This window comes from Mytilus trossulus, chromosome 7, assembly GCF_036588685.1.
Source record: "Mytilus trossulus isolate FHL-02 chromosome 7, PNRI_Mtr1.1.1.hap1, whole genome shotgun sequence".
Classification (NCBI taxonomy): Eukaryota; Metazoa; Mollusca; class Bivalvia; order Mytilida; family Mytilidae; genus Mytilus; species Mytilus trossulus.
Window position 1 is genome coordinate 62,541,997 of NC_086379.1, and position 14,402 is coordinate 62,556,398.

A 14,402-nucleotide genomic window follows, 5' to 3' on the forward strand; every position below is an offset into this window, starting at 1 on the left:
GACAAAAATAAGACGTTCTTCAAATACATGGTTCGTCATAGGTAGCATCCAACTACAAGCCAAAAGATTTTTTTATTTCTGAGATTCCTATTAATTTTATATAATAAATACAGCTTTTGAAAAATGCCAAAAAGGCAATGGATGTACAGCCATTTATATTATATATTATGTTGTTGTGTTTTTTTTTATTTCAGATACGAAGATGTGTTATCAATTTTCCACTTGCAAGTTCACCTCATCTAATGTAGACAGCATTTTAATACACACTATAGACAATCATGTTGGTCCACAAAAATTTAGTTTAAGGAAGAAAGTTTTGGATGAAAACACTGGTCATACTGCATATCTGTCCGTACATTTCGGAGTGGAAGTCACAAAACTTAAAAAGATGATAGAAAAAGGTTATAAGCTAAATATAAATTTAGAAGAACATGTTTTTAAAATACTCCGACCAAACTAGCGAAGGTGAGCTCCAGCAAAATAGATCCTAAAATAGTCTTGTATAAATAGCGAATTTCAAAGGGGAGCCTTGTAAATTGTATTAACAGAAAACAGAATTGGCTTTTTTTATATATCAAGACAAATCAAGATTTCATTCTGCTCCTCTGGAACCATACACATGGGCTCAATTACCGGATATTCATAATATTTAAGGTTCATCTGAATGAATTGAAAAATATAGCCGTTTTTACACACACATATCTATTAAGAGAATAGACAAACTGATGCATCTAGGAAAGTATTAAGGATTATGTACCCTTGTGTTGGTTAAACTGATGCATCTAGGAAAGTATTAAGGATTATGTACCCTTGTGTTGGTTCAATGCTAAACATATATACATTTTATAGAAAATCCACAGCCTTTATCCTTGTTCTATCATATTTGGCAATTTGATGACCGATAGATATAGGATTATTGCATGCATTGCTAGCATTGATTTCCTTAAAACAAGTTTGTTAAAGTAGTTATTGGTTAGAACAAATAAAAATATGGACCAAATCAAGTACACCGTTTAGGGTGAGCTCTACTTTAGTTACTCTGCACGAGGTATTTTGAAATTTACAGGTTGGTTACAACTTTTTGTTAAAAATAAACACTAGCACATCATAGAAAAGCAAATGAGTAATCTATGTTTCAAATTTTATAACAAAAATCTCTTTATTAAAGGCTGTGGATTTTTCTATAAAAATCTTGGTTAATTTGCCACAAAGTACTCTTTTTCTATTAAATGCTAGGCAACAGTAAATAATAATGCTTTGCATGAAGTTTTCCCCTAGTATATGTTTAAAATGGACTGCTATTGTTTCAGAAAAAGGGAGAAGGTGGGCCCATTAAAACGTTTAATCCCGCTGCAAATGTTTGCACCTGTCCTAAGTCAGGAATCTGATGTACAGTAGTTGTCGTTTGTTTATGTAATATATACGTGTTTCTCGTTTCTCGTTTTGTTTATATAGATTAGACCGTTGGTTTTCCCGTTTGAATGGTTTTAAACTAGTAATTTTGGGGCCCTTTATAGCTTGTTGTTCGGTGTGAGCCAAGGCTCCGTGTTGAAGGCCGTACTTTAACCTATAATGGTTTAATTTTTAAATTGTTATTTGGATGGAGAGTTGTCTCATTGGCACTCACACCACATCTTCCTATATCTATGCATCTATTATTCATTATATCTGTAGTTTTGATACAATTGATGTTTAAAAAATTCGTACAAAAATGGTTACAGAAGGGTACATCAACCTTAGAGCAAGGCAGGACCTGTAAATTAGATATGTAAAAATTATATAAAGTCTATGTTTGAGAAAAAAAAACCTAACTTACCTGGTTTTAGAGTTGCATTTTTTTTTAAATATGCAGAAGATAGCAAAATAAACAGACATACGAGTTTCATTTGATACGGTCCACTCAGTTACACAGTTAAAATCACCTATTGTTTGCAGTGTCTATTGTCTATTTAAATCAAAACTGCCCACAACATCGATTATACTATTTACTATCATTTTCATATAAACTCAAAATACGCCAAATATTTCAAAAAGAACTAACCGAGCCCCTATTGCGACAAACTCAACAGAAAACAACGCATACAAATATGGATATTTCTTTCAATTGACGGTAATCCTTTTAAATTTAGTCATTCTTTATAAATTACGGTCATCCTTAACAATTTACGGTCATCTTTTAACCAATTACGGTCAGCCTTGTTATGAATCACTAATCCTGTTACGGTCATCTCGATTACGATTTACGGTCATTCTAGCGAATTTTTCAAATCCAAATTCCAGTTTTATACACGTTCCTCGGTAGACATTTGTGACTTCCGTGTGAATCTTTTATAAATTTACATCAGTTCAAAGTATGCTTTGTAAAGAAAATGATGTAGAAACACCTTAACAGACAATTAAAATACTGACCTAATTTTTCATCCGACATCTTGGGATGACCGTGAATGCAGTTACGGTCATCCGCTTTACCCCAGTGATTAGAAAATTATATATATTTACTCAAATTAGATGTTCGGCTCATTTCTGAACAATGATTGGTATTAAGTCAACGTTTTAAAGTCTCAAGCTTGACGGGATAATGCTTTCAACTTCAGTTTTGAATGAAGTAAAATTATAGAAATCTTTGCTCAATATTCAATAAATATAAGAAGATGTGATAGACAACTCTTCATCCAAGTTATAAGTGAAAAAGGTTTTATGTATACAACAAGATTTAAAGAAAGGCAACAGTAGTGCGATGTTTAAATTTTATAGACAAATCAAGTAAAGGAAAGATAGGGGAGAAGGTAGGATTAACAAATTTTGACCAGCCTTTTTGTTTAGTTGTATTCTCTGTCTTGCCTATTTACTTTTCACTCTATTCGGTCCTGCCTTTTTTTATTAGACTATCTTGAGCCGCATTTAACCGCCTTAGTATTACATTGCACCAGCCTTCTGTTATTCACCTTTTTTTAAATAATGTATCACTTGTGTATATGCGTGCTTAAATTAATCTGTTACTGTTTCATGAGAAGATTGCTAGTGCAGTAAATTGGTAAAAACAATGAAATAAAATAGACCACCTATATATTGACAGTCAAGTTTCTATTGGGTTCGTTTGGAAAAAAAATTGTATGATGAATTGACACGAATTTCAAAATATACCTTTATATTTGGTGCATTTGTAATTTATAAGTCTGAGCGTGTTGTGTTTTTTTTGTGCATTAAAAATGTTTCTTTAAAAATAGATTGCATTAGTATTTAGCGACACCGTATACTTGTTATTTACGTTTAGTTCAAATAATTAAGTGGTTCAGAGTTTGAGTATAGGATCACAAAATAATTAAATCTAAGAATATTTTGAACCATTTTCCAATGTAACTTAATTGTGTAAATATCCCTTTGTGATTTAGTCTAGTGTTGTAGAAAGCCACGAGGATTTTAAATCTAAATGAACAATCAAACTGAAACTTATATCTCTGTTGACATATGAGCATCGTGAGATACATTCTATTTATTTCTATAAAGTCCTCGTCACTACGTTCTAATGCAAATAACAGAACTAAAACATTGTAATGACGTAACGAGTATCATGTTATTCCCAAAAGGGAAGACATTAAAATCACAAAAATAAGTTTAAAATAGCATAATTTATTTGAGTATGTTTTAACATATCTACACAATCTTAGTTTAATTGAGTCACCATATCTTTGCTCATATTACTAAAATTGCTTTTACAATTTTTATATATTTTTGATATTAAAAATAATTTTTTTATCTATTCATTCAAAACATTTCAGTTGTTCTTTTGCATTTAGCCAAATCTTCAATTATTTGAAATTAAAACAAGTTTGTTGAAATAGACATGCCTAATTATTTCTTATTAGAAGAGGAGGAAATTGGAATTTTATAGTTGAAAGTCCCTGCATATATACATACTTATTTTTTTTTCAACAACAATAGTGTTAACAGATATCTTTACATATTTCTTTGTGGTATATTCCAATAATAATCTTTCCTGTCATTATTTACATCTATGGAGGTCGCTGTTTACAAGGATGCTTTCGAACCAAGGCTCTCTCTTTATAGTAAATTTGTAATCATTTCTTCGAAAGTTGTATAGGCGTGACATGTTTTAGTTGATATGTCTTGCATTGAATTATCCTATTTTTGGGCAGGCAACAGGAACATTATAGAATGTGAGCTATATGACTGGTTCCAAAATAAAAGAGCCGAAACTGCTCATATTTTTTGGAGAACCTTAGTTTGCCCTCAGTTTTACCTGGGATCGGGTTACTTGTCGTATAGTTAATCGTCGTAATGTCTTTTTTTATCAAGGTTTAGTTGTTTATTTTCACATTGGTATTTTTTTCCCAAAAGCCCCTTGTTTATTCCTAAATAAAAATTGAAACATAACCTTCTGTAAGACAAAAAGCATCTTGCAAAGATCTTTTATTTCACTTTCAGATATATTTGATAATGTTATGTTTCCCGAGAGCTCAATAACTAACATTTAACTGAGTTAAGACATAACTAACTAGAAATACCATGTTTGTATGTATATGATCATGAATATCAAGACGTCAGCCATGTGTAGAACATGATTTTGCCTAACCTTCATAAACACTTAAAATCACCCTTTTTTAGTGGGGTTTTAATCTTTAGTTTTCTATAATGTGTTTTGTGTACTGTTGTTTAATGTATTTTGTCGTTTTTCGTTTTTTCCGCCATGACATTTTCATTTTTTTTAATTTGTAAGTTGAATATTCCTTTGATATCTTTTCCTATCTTTTATCGTTAAATTTGGTTAAGTTATAATTTTCTTCAAATTCCGGCTAAATGAATTCTTGAAAGGGTGTTTCATAAGTGACAAACAGCTATGAAAGAGGGGCAAAAAATATCAGAGAAACATTCAAACTCAAAATACAAATAGACAAATAATAGTACATACGACAAAACATAGAGAACTAAAGACTAAGCAACACGAACCCAACAAAAACTGGGGTTATCTCAGGTGTGCCGGAAGACTAATCAGATCTTGCACCACTTGTTGCACCTGTTTTGTTGCTCATGCTATTACAAACTTGGTAAATATAGTAATTCGGTACGTCACGCTCGTGAAAACTAAATAGGATTGATAGCATCTGTGGCACGGATATTCTATAACGGACAACCAACTCGATTCATCCAACTTACACCTCTAAGACGATTCATGCAACATACACATCTTGAAGACGATTCAACCGACTTACAAAACAAAATGTAATATTCAGCTTAGATGACCGAGTGGATAACAGCATTGGACAGAGTAAAGAAAATGTTACAGTTGATGTCTAATCAGCTTGCATTCCAACCTAGATAAGGATATGACATATGTTTGTAAAATGAAGTTCCTACTTCCTTATGTTGAAAAAAATAGTACATAACAAGTACAGAATCGTTGAGATAAAACATAATTGTAATTAAGTGCAATGTTGTAAACTATATTCATGACTTCCCACACTATCACATTTTAAACTAAAGATGGGAAATTTATTGAAACTAGAGCTATGTTATGATATCTTTATTGAGATAATGTGTACCAAATGAATTCTCTCACGCACTTTCTTTTGTGTCATATTGGGAGGAATGTGTGACGTAATGCTTTTGATTTCTATATCTTGTTTTCTCAGCATATAAAAAATTATATGTATATTTAGTATTTCTGTTTTGATGAATTCTCCTTTGTATTCGTAACTTTAAAAAATCTTTTTCAAAGAATACATTTTCTTTGTGTCCTTTATTTTATTTATATATCGAACATGTTTGTGACATGTTGTTCTTAGATTTAGAGTAGTTTGAACAAGAATATAATATAGATGGTAGAATATCCTTGGGCTTACGTTTCATATGATGAGTTTCTCGAAACAAGGTTGCTGTTTATAAGGTTGCATCTGAATATAAGATTTTTTATGATTAATTTGAAGTCACCTCTTCACAAATTCACGGACGTCGTCATTTTTGTTTGAAATATCAAACATGACAATTGATGATCCACAAATCGTATCCACAAACCAATCCTCATGTCACAGTGGTCGATAGAGAAATTTTCGGATATGATTTATCACAAGATCCTGATATGAATTTACGATATAGAAAAAGATGTGGTATAATTGCCAATGAGACAACTCTTCACAAGAGACCAAATGACACAGAAATTAACAAACATCGGTAACTGTACGGCCTTCAACAATAAGCAAAGCCCATACTGCGTAGTCAGGTATCCAAGGCCCTGAAACGACAAATAAAAAACAATTCAAACGACAAAACTATCGGCCTTATTTATGTACAAAATAAAGAACGAAAAACAAATATGTAACACATCAACAAACGACAACCACTGAATGGCGTGGGACATGCACATACAAACAGAATGTTGCGGGGTTAAATATGTGAGCGGGAACGAACGAACGAAATATAAAATCAGTTGCAAAAGGATTAATTCAACTGATGGATTCAAATAGAGTATCCCAACAACAAAGTACAGATATTGGAGCACTCGTAGTTACTGACAGATAGTACAGAGCAAATAACACATAATAAAACAAAATCATGCATCTAAGACTTAATTTTAATGACACGAGTTAGCTGATAATTTTTTCTGTGGTTCATATTGCTTAATCTTTGATTTTCCTATGTAGTGATTTAAACTGGTGTCCCTGTAGTCTTTTAATCTTTTGATGTTTCCTTTTTGATTTTTTCTGTTTTCTAATCCCCTCGTTTTCTCCTCATACCATCAGTTCTTTGTTATACGTATGATTCAAATAAATGTAAAGTAAAAATAGTTTTCCACATATAAACCAACCGAGGCACTACCACTATATATATAAGTCTCTGATGCCAAATATTTTGAATTGAAAAAATCAGTAACAAAGTTTAAATATTGATATATATTTACAACTTTTAAGACCATACATTTCACTAGTTTGTAATGTATGTAATGTATTTACTTTGAAAAGAATCCTGTTCATTTTGATAGAAAAAAAATCGGACGCAATACGAACATTTAATGTTTATTAGACTCGGCAATGGCAGTCAAAATAAAACATGCGAAGGTCAAATAGAACAGGAACCTGTTAATTTTAAAAAAAAGCTTTAAAATTTGTGTTAAAAATGGTTAAAACAAACTATAATACCTAGTAGTAGCAAAATGAAATTGAGAATAGAAATGGGGAATCGGAAATGTGTCAAAAAGACAAAAAGAAAATGACCAAAGAGCGGGAAAACTGCCAAAGGCCACCAATTGGTCTTCAATACAGCAAAAATGTCGCACACAGAAGCGTGCTTCAGCTGTCCTCTGACCAAAATTATGGACTAGTTTAGTGAAAATGGACGCCATACTAAACTCCAAAACATATAAAAAAACTAAAATTAGAAATCATACAAGACTAATAATGGCCAGAGACTTGGGACAGGCGTAAAATGCGGCGGGATTAAACATAGCTGTTTTTAGATATCCTATTTACTAAACTGTGAATTAATCGAAAAACTAAGGACTTTCTTATCCCAGGCATAGATTACCTTAGCCGTATTTGGCACAACCTTTTGGAATTTGGGACCCTCAATACTCTTCAACGTTTTACTTGTTCGTGTTGTTTATTCTTTAGCTTTCTATGTTGTGTCGTGTGTACTATTGTTTTTCTGTTTTTCTTTTTCATTTTTAGCCTTGGCGTTGTCAGATTGTTTTAGATTCATGAGTTTGACTGTCCCTTTGGTATCTTTCGTCCCTCTTTTACTTGTTTGGCTTTATAAATATTTTGAGATGAGTCATATGTAGACGAAACGCGCGTCTGGCGTACTAAATTATAATCCTGGTACCTTTGATAACTATTTACACCACTGGGTCGATGCCACTGCTGGTTGACGTTTCGTCCCAGAAGGTATCACCAGCCCAATAGTCGACACTTCGGTGTTGACATGAATATCAATAATGTAGTCATTTTTAGCTTAATAAATATATTGATTTGAGCATCACTGATGAGTCTTATGTAGACGAAACGCACGTCTGGCGTACTAAATTATAATCCTGGTACCTTTGATAACTATCAACCCTCCCCCTATACATCTAACCAATATACAAAAATCAAACACACATCAAAACGCACACTAAAGCTCAGTTTAAAAGAAGTCCGAGTCCGATGTCAGAATAGGTAACAAAAAAACCCCGAAACGATGATAATGATACATTAATTAACAAAGGACTACTGACACGCCAGCTCCAGATCTCAGCTGAATATCAAGCACAACCCCCCTCCCGTAAGTGGTTAAGTATCATACTATCATAAAATATTTGAGAAGAACATAACCCGTATCGTGCCAAGAACTGGTTTTAGAACAAATAAGTTTATTTCCAATGTAAAGTGACTCAATATCAAAGCCAAAATATGCCATCTTATATTTCTCTCAATCAATTTATGACTTTCGAACTTTGGTTTGCATGTACTACTGTTTCTTTTATTAATGACCTGACAACTCTACTATTTCAGATTGTCTCATTGATTGAGTCGTGGGTAACTTTCTCGTTAATATCTCATTAAAGATACCAGGCTTATAATTTTTTATGTCAGACGATGATTTCGTGTACAAAAGACTCATTAATGAAGATCAATTCAAATAAGTTAAGTAGAAAAGCATTGAGGACCAAACATTTCCGAAAAGTTTTGAAACATCAAGCTAAATGTAAACTTTTACTGAGGTAAAAAATACTACTTAGTGACAATTCATAATTTTGTAAACAATTAATTGACAATTCATAATTTTGTAAACAATTTATCTATTCATATGACCATATCAATATTAGTTCATGTCAACCTACAGGTGTTGAATACGGGGCTGATCAAATCAGCAGGGAGAAAAATTCCACCAACAGTGGATTCGACACAGTGTTTTTTAAACTTAACATCAAAGACATCAAACTTCTATTTTCTTACGCCAGCCGTTTCTTTAACGAAATACTTACCAGTGCCACTCGAATCAAAAAAATTAAACGTGTACTCCAAATATCCCGTTATATTATTCTTAAACAAGACCAAACATGAAAGTTTGGAATAAACTTAAGATATGATAAATGTGTAGGTGTGCACGGTAGACAAGAGTGTGACAGATATACACCACATTGACATCGACATATATACGAGGTAGTTTGGACACTATTGCATTTTTCCTTGAGCACGCGTGTACTAACATAGAGTGTCAAAACAAATGAAATGAAACTTGACGAAAAAGCTCGACTTGTCCTAATTATATTACCTATAAGATATTTTAGTTTATTTTAAATTAGTGATATCACTACGCTTGTTTGTTATGTATTGACTCATTTCTAAACAGAATGTGAATCCTTTGGTTTCCTTTTTAAGTTAAAAGGGTTAGTATTTCCTCTATGTTTGCACGATCAGACGTTCACTTTAATACACTCTTAACCGTATGCACTTCTATTCGAAAAGTTTAACGTTCAAGTGGACACTCGGAAATAGATAAGTATGTGCCATTTGCTAATTATACATGTACATATTACAATGTATACATGATATACAGAGAAAACCAATTTCGTTTTATTTATATTTCTTAAGCAGACTGGTTTTTCCCCAAGGCTTTATACGGCAGCATGCATACGTCAATAAGATGATATTTATTATGTATGGGTCAGATCATGTTCACTCTTTCAAAATCAAGGTTTTTCTACCCTAGTCATAAATGGTAGCAGTCATATTTTGTACAACTTTTTCCTCTTTTTTTTGGTTTGCAATATTCTATATGTTTGTCTTTCTCATTATTTGGTTTGCTTGACCCATTAATATTTTTTACGTAGATGAGATGAAATATGCATCTGGGCACACAGTGATGATACAATTAGGAGATAAGTTTACCATCAGAGTCCAATTGACGTTCAATTAAGAAATAAGCAAAACTCAGATCGTAAACAACCATTGAAAAACCCCAAATTTACAAACTGAGACACAGTTCAACAAGAATACCAGCAGTCGTATTTATGACTATGCGCCCCCCAAAAAAAGGGAAAACAAACCAAATGATTGTTTATTTAGGAAATAAATAAGAAAATTGAATTCAATTCAATATTTTATTTACGTCTCACCTTATGTATAAAATTACACAATAAGTTTATAGAAGATACATTATGTATACATCAGCCAGCCAATCTGTACATATTTATAAGAGACGATAATCAACTAAAACACTATATATGTATGTACATAATAAATATTAAACATGTAAATTGTAAAATTATACAACATAATTATTCCATTATTAAAAAAAAGAAACTTACATATAGATATTAATTAAATGATTAAGATTATATAACTATTATGATTATGTGATTAAAAGTTTGTTACTTTAATAATCGAGTGCCCGGCAATTACAGGCCTCGGTATTCGAAATCTGCAATTTATTATGACATTGTCTTTCGTGTTCAGTTTTTAAATAGTTAGGTTAGTAATACAGGTATGTATTAAAAAACCCAACTTAAATGTACTATAGATTTAAACATTGTAGCACTATTGACAAGTTCATATACCAACTTAATTAAAATAGGGCAGTGGGTACATATAAACTTAACATATCTACATAAAATAGAGAATGAAAATAGGGAATGTGTCAAAGAGACAACAACCCGACCGTAGAAAAAAAACAACAGCAGAAGGTCACCAACAGGTCTTCAATGTAGCGAGAAATTTGCGCACCCAGAGGCGTCCTTCAGCTGCACCTAAACAAATACATACTAGTTCAGTGATAATGAACGCCATACTAATTTCCAAATTGTACACAAGAAACTAAAATAAAAATAATACAAGACTAACAAAGGCCAGAGGCTCCTGACTTGGGACAGGCGCAAAAATGAGGCGGGGTTAAACATGTTTGTGAGATCTCACCCCTCCCCTATACTTCTAGCCAATGTAGAAAAGTAAACGCATAAAACTACGCACATTAAAATTCAGTTCAAGAGAAATCCGAGTCTGATGTCAGAAGAAGTAACCAAAGAAAATAAAATGACAATTATACATAAATAATAACAGACTACTAGTAGTTAACTGACATGCCAGCTCCAGACTTCAATTAAACTGACTGAAAGATTATGATTTCATCATATGAGCATCAGGCACAATCCTTCCCGTTAGGGGTTTAGTATCAAACCATCATAAAATATATAAGAAGAACATAACCCGTGTCATGCCAACAACTGGTTTTTGAATAAATGTGTTTAGTTCCGACGCAAAGACCCTATAAGTGCATCAATATTAACGCCAAAATATGCAATCTTTAATGACCTGACAACAGTATCGTAACTATATCCCTTTTTAATAAGTCTATTCAAATGTTTTGTTAGTTTCTGAGGTGAATATTGACACCTTTGTGCTTTTTAAAGAATATTTCCATAAAAAAATGGATGTGAAATACCTGAACGTATAAGAAGTCTGCATGTTGAGCTATATTTACGAATGATTTCCTTATACCGATGATAAAATTTAGTAAATATGTTGACTAGTTTGTGATATCGAAAACCCTGGTGTAATAATTTTTCAGTAATACATAAATTTCTCTCGTTAAAATCTAAAACATTGTTACATACACGAGCGAATCGTACAATAAAATGAGATATGAAAACACCGTAAGATGGTGACAAGGGAACATCACCATCTAAAAATGGATAATTAACGATAGGAAATGAAAAATCATCTCTTTTATCTTACATTTTAGTATTCAGCTTTCCGTTAGTGATATAGATATCAAGATCGAGGAATGCATGTAAAAATGGTTAAAAATATAATTGCAATATTTTAAAAGGGCTTGAGGATTGCGATTGCATATATTTGTTTGTTCTCCATAACATAGGAACTGTTATTTATCAATACACAATCTCGTATATATGAATGATGCGCTCTTATGTTCATGATATTAGTTGTATTATCACATTACTTTATTATTTTATAGAAGTGTAAAGAAAGTGTACTAAATGACAAGATGCAGATCCAATGAGTGTATATTCCTAAGTAAAACTGCAATCCTTTAGTTAATTTTATTCAAATACCAATATAAGATTCAATTTATAAATTTAATACTTATTTTGATCTTCCAATATCATGCAATGGCATATTACATTGTTCTCCATGTTATTATTCTAAATGTTCACGTACACATGTATGTATCTCAGAACAAAATAAAATGTATTCAAACGATTTAAACTAAGTAACAGTGTACTAAAGTTAATAAGGTCATAGACCAGCCAAATAAAAACTTGACGGTAGCAACATATAAACTCGCACTTGTCAAAACTTTTTTTTAGACAAGGACATCACTCGTGTTTTTGAGTTATTACAGATAGCATTTCTTTTAATTAATAATATTAATCATGGACTTTTTATACTAAGGGACTCGTCTCTAATGATTTTAACTGATTACGAAGCCGCCTGTTTAAAGCTTCAGCACATCAATAAACTTAAATAGTTTCGTATCTCTGATATACGGTGGTATGAAAAAGAAGATGTGGTATGATTGCCAATGAGACAACTATCTACAATAGACGAAAATGACACAAACATTAATAACTATAGGTCACCGTACGGCCTTCAACAATGAGCAAAGCCCATACCGCATAGTCAGCTATAAAAGGCCCCGATAAGACAATGCAAAACAATTAAAACGAGAAAACTAGTAGTTATTTGCGTATTTCACAGTTGTCATAGAAAGTCCCTGTATTGATTCACTCATAAAGGTCTATACATTGGAAATAAACACATTTATTTTGAAACCAGTTGTTGGCACGATACAGGTTACATACTTCTATTATTAAATATAATGGCATGATACACATTTCTAAAACCCAAAACGTGGGAGATCGTGCTTGATTTTCATATGGTGAAGACATAGACTATCGATCAGTTTAAATGAGGCCTGGAGTTGGCATTTCAGTAACTGCTATTACATGTAGTAATAATGTTACTTTAGGTATCATTGTCATTTTGTTTAGTTTCTTCTGTTACATTGGACTCTGACATCTTTCCAATCAAGTTTTACTATGCGGTTTTTTTTTAATCCACATTGGCTAGAGCTACATGTAAAAGTGGAGGATTGAAATCTCACATAATATGTTTAACCCGCAACATACATGCGTCTGTTCCAAGTCAAGAACCTCCAACCCTTATGGGTTTATTAAAAAACAAATTAAAATACACTTTTATTAATAAAGATGTAAACATTGTAACATTATACACAGATTGTAAAGATAATAGAACGAATGAAAAAGGGCAGTGGGTACATATGAACTTACGTATATCTACATAAATAATAAAATGGTTCAAAATGTATCACGAAGATTGCGATTGCATATAAATGTTTGTTCATCATAACATAGTAACTGTTATTTTATGAAGATCAACGCGGTAAAATCTCATATATATGAATGATGCACTCTTTTATCCATGATATTGGCTGTATTATCTATAAAATTGAGCATGGATATGGGGAATGTGTCAAAGCGACAACAACCCGACCATAGAGCAGAAATAGTTCACAACCTATGTTTCATTTCTTTATTATTTTATAAAAGTCTAAAGAAAGTGTACTAAATGACAGGATGCAGGTCGAATGAGTGTGTATTCCTCAGTGAAGCCGCAATCATTGAGTTACTTTTATTTAAATACCAATATAACGATTCAATTAATGCATTTTACACAATTTTTCAATATTCCAATGCTATGCGATGTTCTATGACATTGTCCTTCTTGTTAATATGTTTAATGTTCAATTATACTAGTACGCCTCCGGGTGCAGGAATTTCTCGTTGCATTGAGGACCCATAGGTGGCCTTCTGCTGTTGTCTGCTCTATGGTCGGGTTGTTGTCTCTTTGACACATTCCCCATTTCCATTCTCAATTTTATGTATCTCAAAACAAAATAAAAGTGCGTTCCAAAGATTTAAACTAATTGACATTATACTTTTTAAGTTTATAAGGTCATAGACCAATTTGATATAAAAACTTGACAGTAGTTACATATTTACTTACACGTTTAGAAGACAAGGACATCATTTGTAAAAAAAAAATCATCGTCCAAGCATCTTATACGTTCAGGTAATTCACATCACGTCTTTTATAGTAATATTCTATATAAAAAAGCAAATAAAATATCGTGACTCACATCAAAAGCTACCCTTACCGTTAAATTGACTTATTCAGGAGGACTACAGTTATGTTATTGTTTTCAAGTTATTAAAAATAGCACTTTTTTACTAATATTAATTCACTCATAAGGGTCTTTGCATTGAAAATAATCACATTTATTCTAAAACCAGTTGTTGACCTGATAGAGGTTATGTTCTTCTTGTATAAAATATGATGGCATATGATACTCATTTAAAACCCCTAACG

General features: G+C 32.0%; 1 long non-coding RNA gene across 1 annotated transcript; it reads right to left on the bottom strand.

The window, feature by feature from the left end:
- Positions 1 to 5,527: 5,527 nt before the first annotated feature.
- Positions 5,528 to 14,139, bottom strand: LOC134725506 (uncharacterized). The gene is made up of 2 exons (XR_010108565.1): positions 14,040 to 14,139; positions 5,528 to 6,250 (listed from the first exon to the last, which is right to left on the bottom strand). It is a non-coding gene; the product is annotated as an uncharacterized LOC134725506 (long non-coding RNA).
- Positions 14,140 to 14,402: the final 263 nt, after the last annotated feature.